We start from the raw sequence: 5,660 nt of genomic DNA on the forward strand, positions 1-5,660 counted from the left end.
GGGCGTGTGACTGCAGATGGAGAAGGGGAACCAGCGGCGGAGCAGACGGAGGCCGTTCGTGAGAGGAAGTGAAAGAGGAGGGTCGTGGGGGTGTTGAGCGGGCGCCTTAGGGATCGTGGGAGCGTTTTCTTTTTCTTTTTCTTTTTATCTTACCTGAAAAGTGGGAATCATAGGGGGTGGGAGGCTGGTTGGTTGTGAACGTGGATTCTTTCCTAGCGATCTTTTAGGTGCGGGATCTCTCGAGGGGAGGAGCGAAAGAGGAGGGATCGAAGGAGGTCGAACCATCACGACGTTCGATCCCCTTTAATAGTAGAGATGTCCTGCCTCCTGCCGCTTCTAAACTCAAACACACGCACACGAAGCCTCATCGCGGATCATCTAAAAAATTACAGGCGCTACAATCAGATGCCCCCGCTGCCGTCCTTGGGAACGGCTCGCCGCCCGGCGGTCCTCCACTCGACCACTGCCTTACGCACACCGGCTTCTCCTTACGCGTTGAGTCCGCAACTACCGGGTCGTGCGGGAGAGTGCGGATCACGTGGCTTGAGGCGGTCGGGGATGCGGGGATCCAGGTGTCGGCGGCGGATCTCGCCGGATCCGTTGAAGGCGACGGCGGTGATGGCTTGCGGCGAAGCGAGGCGACACAGAGTAGCCCGGGGAGGACGCGGCGCTTCTGTCGGTGCTGGGAAGATGCGGAGGCGACCGGATCTGGGGCGGCAGCGGCGGTTGCGGTTGCGGTTGCAGAAGACTTCGGTGGCAGTTCTTCTCCAGCATTTCCGACACCAACAAGGCCGCCGGGAGGTCCCGGCTCGCCAACCAGCAACTGGACGGCAAAGCCTGGTGACGCGTGGGCGGAACCTCTTCCCACTGCTCCCGCGGGCGTTCAAGGGCATCAAGCAGATGGAGTTCATCAAGACCTGTATTCTTTTGCCCCCTTTTGTGAAAGGTAAAGAATGTTGCTGGAGACTATACAACATATGTGCTATACAAGCAACCTCCCCAGCCGTGTACCAAGACTTCATCAAGACCACGACCGAGATTTGAAGAAACAGGTATGTATGTTCTGAATAAGTTGTCTCTGTCAGATGTTGGTATGGTTGCCTTGTTGATCACATTAATACAATTCCCGAATGTAGTGCTGACCTTGATGAAAAAAGGAACATCTGCCCTGAAAACTGCATAGAGGCGGCACTGAAACTATCCCAGGGCTGGGCTACAGTTAAACAGAGCTTCTTGAACTTTACTGAAGGTCGTAGCCCCGTCGAAGGCAATGTCAATGTAGATGCTGATGTCAAAGCCCTTGTTGTCAACCCCTTGCTACAAAAGCTAACGGATTTTCTTTCCAGACTGAAGGTACCGACAAACTTCTCATGGTTGCTCCTTGTGTTTGCCTGTGGTTGCTAACTTGATATTCAATTACCTCATGACTGCAGGCATACCCTTACATGAGCGACAATGATTATTCTGCTTTTTTGCAAACCACGCAAGATTTTTGCAGCGACAGGACCATGACCCCTCAAGAAATTTACAAAAACGTGCCTATTAGTTCTTCTGAAACTGTGTGCTAAGTAATTTTGCAGTGATTTCTCTGAAGAAGATTTGAAATAATGGGGTGTTTGATTCATAATTCCTTCTTCGTAGGTGAAGAGATGTATAAGTAACAGTCAAGTTGTTGGAATAGTTTGTGGATAATTATCTCCCTACAGACCTAAAGGTACATTTTCTCAACAAGAAAACAACATTCAGTTTATTAACTCATGTGTGACGTGATGGTCTCCTTGGTTCCCATTTGTAGGCCTTTCTAAGGGTTAAAGCATATGATAATCACAACTTGGATGGTATCCATATGAAAGAAGGTGCGCATAAGTTTTCTACCCTCCTGCCTTGAATACAAACAGTTCCCAGGTTCTTTGTTTCAGCATTCACCTATGGTAACCAGATGCAAGTATCCATCCTTTTTCTATGAATTACTCCCAAAAATGAAATTTGCAGTCCACAACTTGAGCTATTATTTGTTTATTTTTTTACTGCTTGCTTCCTAGCTATTGATCAGTACATGAATATCGTCATGCTATCATTCAGCAGCCGGATCAGTAAGTTCATATATGTACTATTTTCTGATCAAGTAACTTCATATATGTACTCATCTCTGATAGGTAACATCATTATGCCGCCGCTTGAAGATAAACAAGCATTTACTCTTTATTCAGTTAATAAACTATTGTTTGTTTATTTTTTTCTTGCGCAAAGCTCTACACAGGAGGTGCATTAAAAAACTATATGGTGATGATCCTGAGCATGATGATCTGTTGGTGAGTCAGAATAATTCTTACAGATCGAAGTTAGCACCTATCGATGTGGGTTTAAAAAATATGAAATTATGAGAATAGACAAAAACGCTCATCGTTAAAATTATTTGTGTATTTTTAAGTAGAGTTGTCGAATGTGGTGGTATCCATATGACTGGTGTCGTGGATATAAATTGTCTTCTTAGGATGAGTTAGGTTGTCGAATTTCATACCAGGCTTGAGCTTGATAATGATATTTACTTTTAATGGGCTTTGTAATGTGCTTTCATTGAATTATGTCAGTAGAGATGCACAATGTGGGTACCTCAACTCGCTGTTATTGGGGTAGTAGAATGAGTCCTCGAGTTGCTAAATGTTTTTTTATATATAAGTACTGCATGCCTGATTATTCTTATTGTGATAGGACTAGGGTTCCTACCAGGCCTCCGGCATAGATTGTATGGGCAAGGAGGAGGGGGGCGAGGGCCGGAGCGGGCGCGCCGGCGGACAGGCGCCGTCGCGGCTAGGGTTAGAGGCGGCGGCGGCTAGGGTTCCGGCTCCTCAGGGAGCCGGGCAACAGAAGATTATAATATCTTTATTGCTTCATCTCAACGGTGTCTTACAACTAGTATTTATAACTTTAGCCTAAGATAACTTGCCTAAGATAACTTGTGGGCCAAGCCCCTAATACTAATGCTCAGTGGGCCTCTTCCTAGTATAGACCAAGCTGGTCATAACATCTCTCCCCGCCTACGCAAACAGCTCGTCCTCGAGCTGAAAGTCTGGATAGTGTTGGCGAAAATCCTCACGCTGCTCCCAAGTAGCCTCCTCCTCCGGAAAGCCCGCCCACTGAACGAGGACGAACCAGACGCCACGACGGAGCTGTGCCTGCAACACCTTGGCTGGCTCTGGAAGAATGCGACCATCGGCGGTTGGCGGAAGCGCCGGAGAAGCCGCCGGTGGCTCGCCACGAAAAGGCTTGAGCAGCCCCACATGGAAGACGTCGTGGATGCGAGCGCGTGCTGGAGGCTGAAGACGATAGGCCACCTTCCCAATGCGCTCCAAGATAGGGAAGGGCCCGGCGTAGCGAGGCCCGAGCTTGCGCTTGGCGCGAGGGTCAAGCGACTGCGTAGAGCGGTGGAGAAGGCGCAGCCAGACCCAGTCACCCACCGCGAACTCCGCCTCGCGGTGATGATCATCGTAGTAATGCTTGGCCAGCTGCTGGGCCTGAAGGAGACGCTGACGGACCTCAGCAAGCATCTCGTCGTGGGTGCGGATAAGGTCACCCGCAACCGCTGTCCGAGTCATCTCCGGGTCCACCGGTAGTATAGGCGGGGGTGGTTGACCATAGACCACCTCAAACGGCGTAGCGCGCAGGGCCGAGTGATAGAGGTGTTGTAGCAGTACTCCACCCAAGAGAGCCAGTCCACCCAAGCGCGAGGCCGATCACCTGTCACACAACGCAAATACATGGCAATGACCTTGTTAACCACCTCGGACTGACCGTCTGTCTGAGGATGGAACGCCGTACTCAGGCGGAGCTGGACACCCGCCATCCTGAAGAGGTCGCGCCAGACATGGCCCGTGAACACGGGGTCCCGATCACTGACGATCGAAGCAGGGAACCCGTGTAGACGGACAATGCCGTCGAAGAAGGCCCGGGCCACGAACGCCGCCGTGTACGGATGGCCGAGCGCGATGAAGTGGGCGTACTTGGAGAAGCGGTCGACCATCGTGAGGATGACCGACTTGCCGCCCACCTTGGGGAGGCCCTCGATGAAGTCCATGGAGATATCCGCCCAGACCTGAGACGGCACCTTCAAGGGCTTAAGTAACCCAGCCGGCCGTAGGGTCTCCGTCTTGTTGCGCTGGCATGTCTGACAAGACCGAACCCAGTCGCGAACCAGGGCACGATCGCCAGGGATGTAGAAGTTGGCGCGAAGACGATGGAGGGTTTTCTGCACACCCTCATGACCTGCCGAGTGGGCCAGCTGTAACACCTGGTGACGGAGATCATCATGCGCCGGAACAAAGATCCGGCGCCCATGGAGAAGCAGTCCGTCAGAGAAGCGCCACGGCTCCTCCAGGTCGCCGGTCGTGAGCTGCTGCCGAAGAAGGACGGCGTCGTCGGCCGTCGCAGTTGCGCGGCGGATGTCGGCGAAGAGACCGAACGTCGGCCCGGAGCGGATGCACAGGACCGCCCCGGCGGACTCGTCGACGGAGGCGATGTCGGAGTCGCGACGGGACATCGCGTCGGCCACGATGTTAAGGCGGCCCGGCCGATACTCGACGGAGAAGTCGAAGTCAAAGAGCTTGCTGATCCACTAGTGTTGTGGCACGGTCGACAGCCGTTGGTCCAGCAAGAACTTCAGGTTGTAGTGGTCCGTGCGAATGTGGAAGGACCGTCCCCACAAGTACGGCCGCCAATGACGAACGGCCTGCACAAGGCCAATGAGCTCCCGCTCGTATGCCGCCAGCTTGAGATGGCGAGGAGCGAAAGGCCGGCTGAAGAAGGCGAGGGGTCCATCGCCCTGATGAAGCACGGCGCCGAAACCAGCGCCCGAGGCGTCACAGTCCACCATGAATGGGCGGTCGAAGTCGGGCATCTGGAGGACGGGGCCCGTCGTGAGGGCCCCCTTGAGGGCCTCGAACGCCGTCGTCGCCGCGTCGTCCCAAGTGAAAGCGTCGCGGCGAAGCAACCGCGTGAGGGGCGCCGCGATGAGCCCGAACTCTCGGATAAATTTCCGGTAGTAGCCGGCGAGGCCGAGGAACCCGCAGAGAGCCCGCGGCGAGCGAGGTGTCGGCCATGCGGAGACGGCCGCCACCTTGTCGGCGTCCATAGCCACCCCGTCGTCAGAGATGACATGGCCGAGGTAGGCGACGGTAGGTGTCCCGAACGAGCACTTCGAGCGCTTAAGGTGGAGGTGGTGCGCCCGAAGCTCGTTGAAGACGATGGCGACGTGCTGGAGGTGCTCAGCCCAGGTGGCGCTGTAGATAAGAATGTCATCAAAGAAAACAAGCACAAACCGTCGTAAGTAGGGCCGGAGGACGTCGTTCATCAGGGCCTGGAAAGTCGCTGGGGCGTTGGCGAGGCCGAAGGGCATCACCAAGAACTCGAAGTGGCCATGGTGGGTGCGAAACGCCGTCTTGGCGATGTCGTCTGGATGCATACGCACCTGATGATAGCCTGACCGGAGATCGAGCTTGGTGAAGAAGCGCGCCCCATGGAGCTCATCCAAGAGCTCGTCGACCACCGGTATAGGGAACTTGTCCTTGAGCGTGAGCGCGTTCAGGGCGCAGTAGTCGATGCAGAAACGCCAAGTACCGTCCGACTTGCGGACGAGCAGCACCGGGGCGGTGAAGGGTGACGTG

At 54.1% G+C, this 5,660-nt stretch overlaps 1 long non-coding RNA gene across 2 annotated transcripts; it reads left to right on the forward strand.

Moving 5' to 3' along the window:
- The first annotated feature begins 268 nt into the window (after positions 1-268).
- LOC125523775 lies at positions 269-2,618 on the forward strand. 2 transcript variants are annotated; one of them, XR_007290375.1, is made up of 5 exons: positions 269-1,052; positions 1,137-1,353; positions 1,434-1,714; positions 1,796-1,856; positions 2,251-2,618. It is a non-coding gene; the product is annotated as an uncharacterized LOC125523775 (long non-coding RNA). The 2 variants fall into 2 exon arrangements; XR_007290374.1 differs by having other exon boundaries at positions 275-1,052; positions 1,796-2,618.
- Positions 2,619-5,660: the final 3,042 nt, after the last annotated feature.

Source organism: Triticum urartu, chromosome 7 (genome assembly GCF_003073215.2).
Source record: "Triticum urartu cultivar G1812 chromosome 7, Tu2.1, whole genome shotgun sequence".
Lineage (NCBI taxonomy): Eukaryota > Viridiplantae > Streptophyta > Magnoliopsida > Poales > Poaceae > Triticum > Triticum urartu.